Genomic DNA, 11,861 nt, shown 5'->3' on the forward strand with positions numbered 1-11,861 from the left:
GTCAACTTACTTTTAAAATATGAGAAGACAATTATGATTGGAGGAAAGCCAATGTGAATCCTACCTCAATATCAGATTACTAAAGCTGCCATAGAATCATAGAAACCCTACAGTGCAGAAAGAGGCCATTTGGCCCATCGAGTCTGCATAGAACCATAGAAAATTACAGCTCAGAAACAGGCCTTTTGGCCCTTCTTGTCTGTGCCGAACCATTTTATGCCTAGTCCCACTGACCTGCACTTGGACCATATCCCTCCACACCCCTCTCATCCATGAACCCGTCCAAGTTTTTCTTAAATGTTAAAAGTGACCCCGCATTTACCACTTTATCCGGCAGCTCATTCCACACTCCCACCACTCTCTGCGTGAAGAAGCCCCCCCTAATATTCCCTTTAAACTTTTCTCCTTTCACCCTTAACCCATGCCCTCTGGTTTTTTTCTCCCCTAGCCTCAGCGGAAAAAGCCTGCTTGCATTCACTCTATCTATACCCATCAAAATCTTATACACCTCTATCAAATCTCCCCTCAATCTTCTACGCTCCAGGGAATAAAGTCCCAACCTATTCAATCTCTCTCTGTCACTCAGCTTCTCAAGTCCCGGCGACATCCTTGTGAACCTTCTCTGCACTCTTTCAATCTTATTTACATCCTTCCTGTAACTAGGTGACCAAAACTGTACACAATACTCCAAATTCGGCCTCACCAATGCCTTATCTGCACCGACCACAATCCCACCCAGGCCCTACTCCCTTATCCCTACATATTTACCTGCTAATCCCTCTAACCTACGCACCTCAGGACATTTAAGGGGCAATTTTAGCATGGCCAATCAACCTAACCCGCACATCTTTGGACTGTGGGAGGAAACCGGAGCACCCGGAGGAAACCCACGCAGACACGAGGAGAATGTGCAAACTCCACACAGACAGTGACCCAAGCCGGGAATCGAACCCAGGTCCCTGGAGCTGTGAACCAGCAGTGCTAACCACTGTGCTACCGTAAGGTCAAGGCAAATGACCAAATCACCAGAGATTTGTTTGTGTTTCAGATTCTCCATTGCCATTGGACTCCTTTACCTGCCTATCCCCAAAAAGAGATTATCACTAAGTGGCAAAAATCATCGTGTGCATCATGATGAGCAGCACAACTCAGCACGCTATGGAATTGTATTGCTACCAAAATCATTCTCTTAATCACAATATAGCCAAACTCTATCCTTAAAGGCAATTTCACTATTTGGATGCACAGAGTTTCAACAGTAAATGTTTCTCTTTCCACCACCCACATTGACATTTAAGCTCGAGTTCTTATCGACAGATGTTATGTTGTTGTGAGCACATACATATATAGTGCCATATTGTTTACTACTACACAACACTCAGTGCATCAAATAACAATGGCCAGAACTTCAATGGAGTGGCAGAATCAGATTGCCATCCCGCTCCTATAGTTTGCGATCTTGAAATCCAGGTGATCCTTTCCTGCCAAACATTATCATTCAGACTGGCGAGAATAGTATGGGGCAGTGTGCTTCTCAGGCCTTCAGATGAGGGCTGTAGTCAGAATCATAGAATCTCTACAGTGCAGAAGGAGGCCATTTGGCCCATCGAGTCTGCATCGACCACAATCCCACCCAGGCCCTCTTCCCAAAACCTCACATAATTACCCTGCTAATCCCCCTGACACGAAGGTCTAATCAAGGCCAATCAATCTAATCTGCACATCTTTGGAGTGTGGGAGGAAACCGGAGCACCCAGAGGAAACCCACACAGACACGGGGAGAACGTGCAAACTCCACACAGACAGTGACCAGAGGCCAGAATTGAACCTGGGTCCCTGGCCCTGTGAGGCAGCAGTACTAACCACTGTGCCAGTATAGAAGCTATGCCTCCTTTGCATGGCACTAGCTACCATAAAGCAGCTAAACTTAAAGGACCAGCCACTTTCAGGAGCCAAGGAGAAGATCAGTTTTTAAGGTGAGTGGGTAGGATTGGGAGTTGGGGGCGGGAGTTGGAGAAATAAAATGGGCTGGGATTGGTCATTCAGCAAGGAGGGGTCACATGATCAGCAGCAGGGGTGGAGGGCAGGCAAGGTCAAAAGGGCTGGAAGATCAGTGAGGGAATTGGATGGTCCTGTGAGGGTGTTTTGGGGGGGGTTTGGCTGGCTAGTCAACAGTGTGGTTGTCAGAACTTAGAGAAGTGGTTTTATTTCTACTAACTTTGTCCAAAGCCCCAAAGTTATAGGCCAATGTATCCATCTACTAGCCACATGGAGAACTATTTTTGTATCTAAAAGTCTGATCACTTCAAACTTTTAGGAACCACAAGACATAACCAGCCTCCTGCCAACTGTTATTGTCAATCTCCATTTCCTTATCAGTGTCGTTTTATCCAGGTCAGCTTGTGATGTGCCAGTCATTTTTAAGGTCAAGGCAAATGACAATCACCAGGCTTGTTTGCTTCCGACTGCTTAATCAAGGATTTTGGCAAAAAGGCGTGCCAATTGTGATTGACTCCCAACCCTTCCTACAACCATTACGTACTGAGCTACTGGCTAATGCAGGCTGGAGTCTTCCACTCTATTTGTTTTTTTTTCTTTTCCATCACCTTGCAAACTAGTCTCAGACCTCAGACGCTGAGCAAAGAATACTGAAAAATGAACATAAGCAGCAGCAGGAGGTCATTTGGCCCCGCAAGCCTATTCCACCATTCAATTAGATCATAGCCTTAACTCTTGTTGCAAAAGTGAAAGGTGGGTAAATGTACCCTGACTAAATTTGAACAGTTTGCTGCAATGCTTTTTACTCAGGCATGTTACACGGTGAGATAGACAAAGGGAATAAGAATCAGGTGAAAGTCTAACACAGCTTTATTGAACACTTTATCAAGGAAAAACAACATTTATCATTCTCTACTGTTGTATTTTAATTAAACTCTATCAAACTCTTCACAGGACTCTGTCTTAAATCGCTAAGTGCCTCAAATCTACACAAACTATCTGCATCTGACACACACTTCTGAGGATTCGCTACACTTTTTTTTGTTAAGTGTCACAAGTAGGCTTACATTAACACTGCAATGAAGTTACTGTGAAAATCCCCTAGTTGCCACACTTCGACGCCTGTTTGGGTACACTGAGGGAGAATTTATCATGGCCAATGCACCTAACCAGCATGTCTTTTGGACTGTGGGAGGAAACTGAAGCAGCCAGAGGAAACCCACACAAACACGGGGAGAACATGCAGACAGCACACAGATAGTGACCCAACCTGGGAATCGAACCCGGGTCCCTGGCGCTGTGAGGCAGCAGTGCTAACCACTGTGCTGCCCCAGGTCCCTGTATTTGAACTGTTTTTCTAAAAAGACTGGCAATACCCATTTAATAAGGTTGGCACAGATTGTTCCTCGGTCTTTGAGGGTTGGCTGATGTTTCAGGATCTGCAGTCGTCAATTTGAGTTTCCCCTTTTGTATAGGGCTAGTTCTAGTCTAACAGATCTGGTCAGTCTGATGATGCTTGCCACAAGATACAAGGAACTGGAAATGCTGTGCTGCTCCATTGCCATTCGAAGGTGCTCCCTGGAGACGCTGTTGAACATGCAAAATGCATAAAGAGTTAAGCCTCCAAGTTGCCCCTTTCATCCCGTGTTCTTTCCGAACATTCTGTAGCATGCATCCAATACTAGCATCAGACGGGGGCAGAAAGATCCAATGACGTGACTACTTTCCTTGTCATGCTATGCCTCTGGGGTCCTACTGAGCTGGGTGTCACCAAGTCTAACACAGCAGGTTCACTGGAGTTGTAAACAACGTGGCCGTTAGCACCTGGTCAAACCTATGTGGTTTAGATGGGAAGTTGATCGTCCAAGGTCTGGCTGCATGAATACGATCTGTTCCAGCTTGACAGTTTGCAAATTGCAGAGTCCGGCTAGGTTTAAACTTGGCTTCCACATTTTGAGCTTTTATCCATGCTCATGAAAAATATCAATAGTTCTGTAAAAATCCTGGGGGTCATAGGTCACCTGACCACACTCCGCTTTACTATCTGACCCCCATGATACTTGACTCATTCGTCAATCATAAAAACCTGTCTAAATCAGCCTAGAGTATATTCACTTTTTGGGGAGGATTCCAAGCGGTAATGGCTTTCAGAGAAAAACAATTGCTCCTCATCGCAATCAAAATAGAGACCACTTGTTTTAAACCTCCTAATCTGCTTTTTTGAATCTGATACATGTAGGTAAAGGAATTGTAAGCTTGTAGGATTTTGTCACATTATCCACATTTGTCACCTTACCATTAGCTGATGTGGACTCCAATTCAGCCCAGTGAATTGATGGATTTGAAACTAATCCACTATCAATAGAATAAAACATCAACATATATAATTTACATTTTTCTTCCTTTGTGAATGCCAAGGGACAGTGATCAGATCAAAAAAAAAGTCAAGTTTCACAAATTAATAAAAAGTACTCTGTTGCTGATTTGCAATATCAGAATGTTATGGATGAGCATTGGGTTAACCTTAAAGGGTGTAGCTTTATGTACATTAACGTGTACATGTAGTAGCTAAGCTGATTTTTACTGCCATTGGTGGATATCCTGTGTGGTGGTAGATATAATCTTTTTGCTCCCAAATTCAACCTTTGTTTGCTAGGTATCAAAACTTAAAACTGGAAGATGATTTTGAAATGTTAATGAGGCAATGATCTTGCTTGAAGGGAGCATGGTTTGAAGAGTAAACATTACAATTTTGTAGCTTATTTTTGACCAATAATCCCTTCCTTTGAGAGTGATGGGCATCAATAAGTTTACACACACTTTAAGAATGGTTAATGTTGCTAACTTAAAATTAGTAGTTTATAGCTTTTAGTCTACTAGTTCAGAGGAAACTTAAATATGAAAACATAGCATGTATACTTACCTGTTTAAAATCATATGTTGTAATTCATAGGGTAGTTATGAACTTACTACCACTGTCCTACAGTAAACAAATCAACATATAGGTCATTCCATGTCAAAACCCCAGTGAGCAAGATGGAACACTAAACAATAAAGCCCTACTTCTCATCTAGAATTATTAACTTTACACAAATATCAGGTTTGTCCAGCAAGTCCTTGCTCTTTCGATTATGGTGCCATCAGTTAAAAAGCAACAAGGAACATATGGAACCAATAAAATTAATGGGTATTAATCCAGTAATTTTTTTATCTGTTAACTATTATGTTTGAGTGGTATGGCTAACCACAAGATATAAGGGTTCTTAAAAATGTGGCAAGCCATTCATTTTAGAATGTGTTATGTAATTTTATGGAATGTAGATTTGATGGAGGCAGATGAAGATTCTGGACAGGATAGGGAGTGACCGTTTCCACTTGTGAAAAGATTGAGAATGAGGGGGCACAGATTTAAAGTAATTGGCGAAATCAGCAAAAGCGACATGAGAAAAAGCTTTTTCATGCAACAAGTGGTTAAGGTCTAGAATGTGCTACCTGAAAGTGCAATGGAGGCAGTTTCAATTTAAGCATTCAAAAGAAAATGAGACTTACCTGAAAAGGAAGAATGTACAGGGTTATGGGGAGATGTTGGGGCAATAGCCCTTATGGGAGCCAGTGCAGATATGATAGACCAAATGGCCTCCTTCTGCACTGTCAAAACTCTGATTTTGCCATATTGTTTGCAAAATTAACTCATGAACATTTTTCCTTCAACCTTCGTGGATATGGAAATCTTGCTTTAATGCCCTAAATGTGAAATACAGGCTAAACTTTACTACAAGTAAAATGCTATCTTTCCAAGGCCAAACAGCTCCAGCTAAAGATGAGGATGATCAAGGATAGGTGAAAGTGTTACTGAAGTTTACAATCTATACATGTTTAAGATAGTAATTTTATTAATTTCATTTGATGAGCTGCATCAGAACAATCTTCTTCACTGTACTGAAAGCACCAGCTGCTTATGTCATCAGATTTAATGCTTTAGGCAGGCCAATCTCATATTTCAGAAAATGAGTGCTTAGAAACATGAGGCTTTCTAAATTGGACCCTTTTAAGAAATGGAATTAAACAAAATGAAAAATCTAAAAAAGGTCAAAAAACAACATCCATCTCCAAGATAATCTCTTCCTTGGCAGGCCAAAAACATTTATACTTACTGGACATTTAATATCTACAGAATTTTTTTTTAAGCAAAACTTGAAAATTAGAGAAATTAACAAATAACCAGTAATTTGTGATAAAGCTCACAACCTGTGCTGTGAATTGACACAAGTTGCAAGACGATTTCCATGGTTTTGCTCGTGAGTTTTATGAAAAATGAGCTATGCCTCAACTTCCCTGTAGATTTCAAGAAATTTGCTGTATTTGTGCAGTTGAAACAAATTAAGCTTGCTGCAATGAGTTAGGGTTGGCACTAAACGATGCAAAGCCACTTCATTACGAGTATTGTGCTTCTTCAATATCACTCAGTGGATGGAATTTAATGCCCTCTCAGGGGTGACTTTGGAGGTGGACAGGGGTGATTTGATTTGGCAATGTGCTCTGGGGTGGAGATCCCACTGCCTTTTCAACTCCCCCTGATCAAACTCCAGATAGCCTTCGCAGCCAGAGGTCAACTGAGGCTCTCAACATCACTCAAGGGCCTTAACCTGATAGTGTTGGGTGGGTACATGTCATCCGGGAAGACCGCCCAATAAACTCTGGCCCAGTGGAAGTGATGGATGGGGGCCCTTGTCCTCACGAAACATATGTCAGTGGGAAGGGTGAGCCTGTGGAATGCTCCTACCCTGTCCTTGCTTTTGATACCCCTCCCCATCTGACATTCACTTTCCCAGCCTCCCCCATCCTGCCCACACTCATCTCTCTCCCGGATCAATCAGCGAAAGACTTAAAGTGGCTGCCACTTCCAGTGGTGCTGTTGGTACTGGAGAACTGCCAGCTTCTGACTGACCAGCAGCCCTGAAGGGCAGAATTTCCATCTTGCTCAGAACGTTATTTTACAGGAGGCTCAACACTACTCAGTTAGGTGCCCGATTGTGTTGGAATCATGTTAGGGCTCAGAGAGAAAACCAGCACTGCATTCCCACTGAATTTCAAGCAATTGGGCAGGACCCCCATCGTCAACATTAAATTTTGCCCAATCTGCCCCAGAGAGAATAATTAAACTTGTGGAGTCGTATTCCAACAGGTACTAAATTGTTCCTAGAGGATTTTAAAACATTTAGAAAATGTACTAAATATCAATGTTTCTATGTGCAAGCTAATCTTTATTTTCCTCTTTATTTTTCCTTATGTATTTAACTTGACTCAAACCAAAATTAAGTACTCAGACACTAGAGTTATTAGGTTTAAAATTTTGGGAATCTGAGGAGGTAAAAGCAAAATGCATTGCCAACAAAATCCAAGGCACGATCATTTGTAGAATAATTCCAAGCTTTTTCCAATCATAGAACCCTGCCACCTGTCCAAAAAGGCATTCAGCCTACCACACAATTGAGCAACATAGTGTATGAATTTCAGCACTGGTGCAATGCCAGGTATATCGACTGTACATCCCAACAATTGACTAATCAAATCAAATATGTTTCTCCAGCTGTTCATAATAGACAGAGTGCAGACTGTACTCAACTAGTTCACGCTGCAGAACCCAAAATAAAAGCATCCAGTTAGAAGTGATTCTGCAATTAGGGAGCATTTACTGAACAATCCTGAGTGCGCTAATAGTTACACTAACCGCTAATTTAAGATAATCATTTGAGCTCAATGTGGCTCATTTACATTTGCTGGAAATATGTTCAGGCCGTGAACCTTTTTTGAATGACTAGGAAGCTTGGGAAGCCTATAGTTTCCTGTTGCTTTCTCCATGGCAATGCCTCGGTTAATCAGAGTTGACTTGCTAACCAATCAGCAACCTATTCTCCTGTAGCATGAATTGCTTTAATCAAAAACCTTGGCAATGTGGCTCTCCTTTCAGCAAAATTCTAAATTTCTTAAAATATGTCTTGGTATTAATTTTAGCTAATATTTTGTTGCATTAAATTCACTTTCCAGAGGATTTTTCCTCCAATGTTTCTAGTTTTACAGAATATTTCAATTAAAATAAAAACTGAACCGTAATGGCAGGTGGAACATTGGTGATTGGGCAGTTTCAATTTTATAGAATATAAAATGTGCTTCCATCCGCATTCCTATTCAGGCAATTGTAAAGTGAGCCCTTGACAAAAATGTAACAAGAAAGTTGTAAATATAACAGTAAAGGGTAAGAAAGTACCATTTTCCAAACTGGGAGAGATCATTGGGGGATTTTAAACTTAAGCAGGAAACAGTTAATGAACTTCAATAATTTGAAGGTAAACTTTTCTAAAATGAACTTCAATTGTACAAAATCTCTGGCTGGCTTTGAAAACGTGCCTTTTCAAACGACATAATATAATGCATATTTAGTAGAAGATCTTTAAAAAAGTTATTTCTCAAATGTACTGCTGATAAACTTTGTGATCCATAACCACAAAAATTAATTTTATATAAATTAATGTTATAGCAAATGAGCCAAGTGTTTATCTCCCTATTTGAATATTCAACCAATAATAACATTTATGATATTTCTGCATTGTATTTGTTACTATTTACAAGTAAATTAATAATTTGGATCTAGCACATTACATTTTTGTTCTAGTTTGACACGTCAAGTTTAAGAATTGCTCTATACTATACAAAAGGGAAAGCAGGGGCTGTCCACCTACAAGGTAACTAGCTCAGGTTCTCCACAGCATATCACCATACATCTGAACAATGTACTTTTGAACAAATTGTTCCTTTTTTGCACAACATATATAAACAAGGATTTAAATCCCAAGTTGATCTGTGAAAACATGTAAAAACAGAATTATCAAAGTAAAAATTGTTATATTTAATTATATAGGGAATAATTGTTAGTGCCACCATCTGGGACAAAGGAACATAGGTTTTAGGAGCAGACGTAGGCAAGTTCAGCCCTTCGAACCTGCTCCACCGCCATTCAATCAGATCATGGCTAATCTCTCCCTGGTCTCAAATCCACCTATTTCCCATCTCTCTTTTTATTAGAAATATATCTACCTCCCTTTTGAAATCATTTAACGATTTAGACTCCACCACGCTATGGGGCAGCGAGTTCCACAAATTCACAACCTTCTACAAAAAGTAGTTCATCTCAATTTTAAATCTTGCAACCTATACGTATGACCTCTCGTACTAAATTGCTACATTAGAGGAAACATTTGGTCCACATTTACGTTATCAATCTCTTAAAATTTTATATACATTGATCAGATCCCCCTCCTCCTTCTAAATTCAAGCCCAAACTGTTTAATCTGAAACTTATGACAGCTTTGAGTTCACATTGATCTATTTATTATATGATAGACTGTGGAGGTCACAGGGCAGACTTAGTATATTGTATGTTCTTTCTTTACCAATGATTGTCAACGTGGCACACACTATTCAATTTGGGTTATGGATGATGGAACGACACATCTATTGAGTAATCTTCCATGAAACAGACTTCGATTATAATCAGCAGATATCCTGTTTCAGTGTTTTTGGTTTATGGAAAACCATGGGTTAGCATTGTGCAATTCAGTACTGGGAAACATCAAACAACAAAAACATCCCTAAGTTTTCCTAAATTTATATGACACATTTCTGCACTAAAGAATCCTAGGCAGATTGGAGAAAGGGGAGGCAAGCAGAGGGTGGGTTGGGGACTGGGAAAAACTCAAATATAATTGGAATTGGTACATTGTTTAATAGGTCTACAAATACAAAACTGGCAGTTGCTTGAATTAAGAGGAAGAATTCTGTATATTATGATTCACTTCAGTTATGCTGTAATAAACACAGATTAACTATTTACATACTCAAAGGCAGAGTAATGAAAAGTTACAAATACAACGTCTCTAAGCTCTCTAATCTAGCCCTTTAGTTTAGAATATCAGCATTCTTCATTTATAAACATAATACAGCCAGACAAGAAGCCTTGTATCACAGAAGCAGATCTCTTCATATTGTAGAAACTAATTGACCAAATTTTTAGTGCCTAACTTGAATAGACCAATTTATTTTTTAAAAAATGCAAATAACTGAGAAAATTATATTCCACATCCTTCTAAAACTATCTGCAGTCTTTGACATTGCTTAACATCTGTTGTGGGGATTTTTAAAAAATTCATACATGGGACTTGGGCATCACTGGCTGTCCAGCATTTATTGCTCATCCTAGTTGCCCTCGTTCAGAGAGCAGTTGAGTCACATGTAGGCCAGGCAAGGTAAGGACAGCAGATTTCCTCCCCTAAAAGACATTAGTGAAACAGATAAATGGTTTCATGGTTTTTAGTAGATTCTTAATACCAAATATTTTTTATTGAATTCAAATTCCACCATCTGCAATAGTGGAATTCGAACCCAAGTCTTCAGGACATAATTGAATTTCTGGATTAACAGTCTAGTGATAATACCACTAGGCCATCGCCTCCTCTTGGAACCTATTATTAAAGATGTTATGACAGAGCACTTAGAAAGATTCAATGCAACGTGGCTTTGTGAAGGGGAAGTCATGTTTATCCAATTGACTGGAGCTCTTTAAAGAAGTCATGTGTTGTGGATAAAGGAACCAATAGATACTGTATTTAGATTTTTCAGAAGGCATTTCATAAGATGCCACATCAAAGATTATTGCAGAAAATATAAACTCTTCATATAGGGGGTAATATATTGGCATGGATAGAAGATTTGTTAGCTAACAGAAAACAGATAGTAGCCATAAATGGTATTTTTCTGGTTGTTGATGTAATGAGTGATGTGTCACAGGGATCAATGCTATGCCTTCAACTTTAGATCATTTATATAATTGGATGAAGGGAGTTAAGGTATTATTGCTAAATTTGCTGATGAAATGTATATGGAAAAGTAAATTGTGAAGAGGACACAGGAGGCAACAAGGAAACATAGACAAAGATTTAGGAAATGGAATGTACAGTGGGAAAATGTTCATTTTGACAGGAAGAATAAAAAAACACATGATCTAAATATAGTGAGAAATTGCAGAACTTGAGGTTCAGCAGGATCTGGGTGCCCTAGTGCATGAATTGCAAAAGGCTAGCATACAGGTACAGCAAATAATTAGGCAAGCTAATGGAATGTTATTGTTTATTGTAAGGGGAATGGAATACAATAGTAGGAAAGTTATGCATCAGTTATACGGAGCTGGAGAAATTATTGGCCACATCTGGCGTACTGTGTACAATATTGGTCTTTTTTTAGGAAGGCTGTACAGACATTAGTAGTAGTGCAAAGAAAATTTACTAAACAAATACTAGGAATAGGAGGGTTATCTTTTGAGGAAAAATTAAACAGATATGGTCTGTATCTGCTGGAGTTTAGAAGAGCAAGAGGTAACTTCATTGGAACAAGATCCTGAGAGGTCCTGACAGGGACAATTTAAAGAGGATGTTTCCTCTTGTGGAAGAATCTAGAATGAGGGGTTACTGTTTAAAAATAAGGAGTCATGGTTTTAAGACAGATGAGAAGAATTTTCTTTGGAACTCCCTTCCTCAAAAGGCAGTGGAAGCAGAATCTTTGAATGCTTTCCAGGCAGAAACAGACAGATTCTTGATAAACAAGGGTGGACAGGAGATTACAGCAAGATCAGCCATGATCAAAAAAGGTGTGGTGGTTTTGAAGGGCCAAGTGGCCTACTCCTGGTCCTAGTTCATATGTTTGTACTACACCCACAATGTTGGTTATTCACTAGTTTCTTCAAACTACATCAAACTATATCTGACGTTACATCCCATTGTTCTTTTGGGCTTGAACTCCTCATTAGGAGT

Source organism: Mustelus asterias, chromosome 5, assembly GCF_964213995.1.
Source record: "Mustelus asterias chromosome 5, sMusAst1.hap1.1, whole genome shotgun sequence".
Classification (NCBI taxonomy): Eukaryota; Metazoa; Chordata; class Chondrichthyes; order Carcharhiniformes; family Triakidae; genus Mustelus; species Mustelus asterias.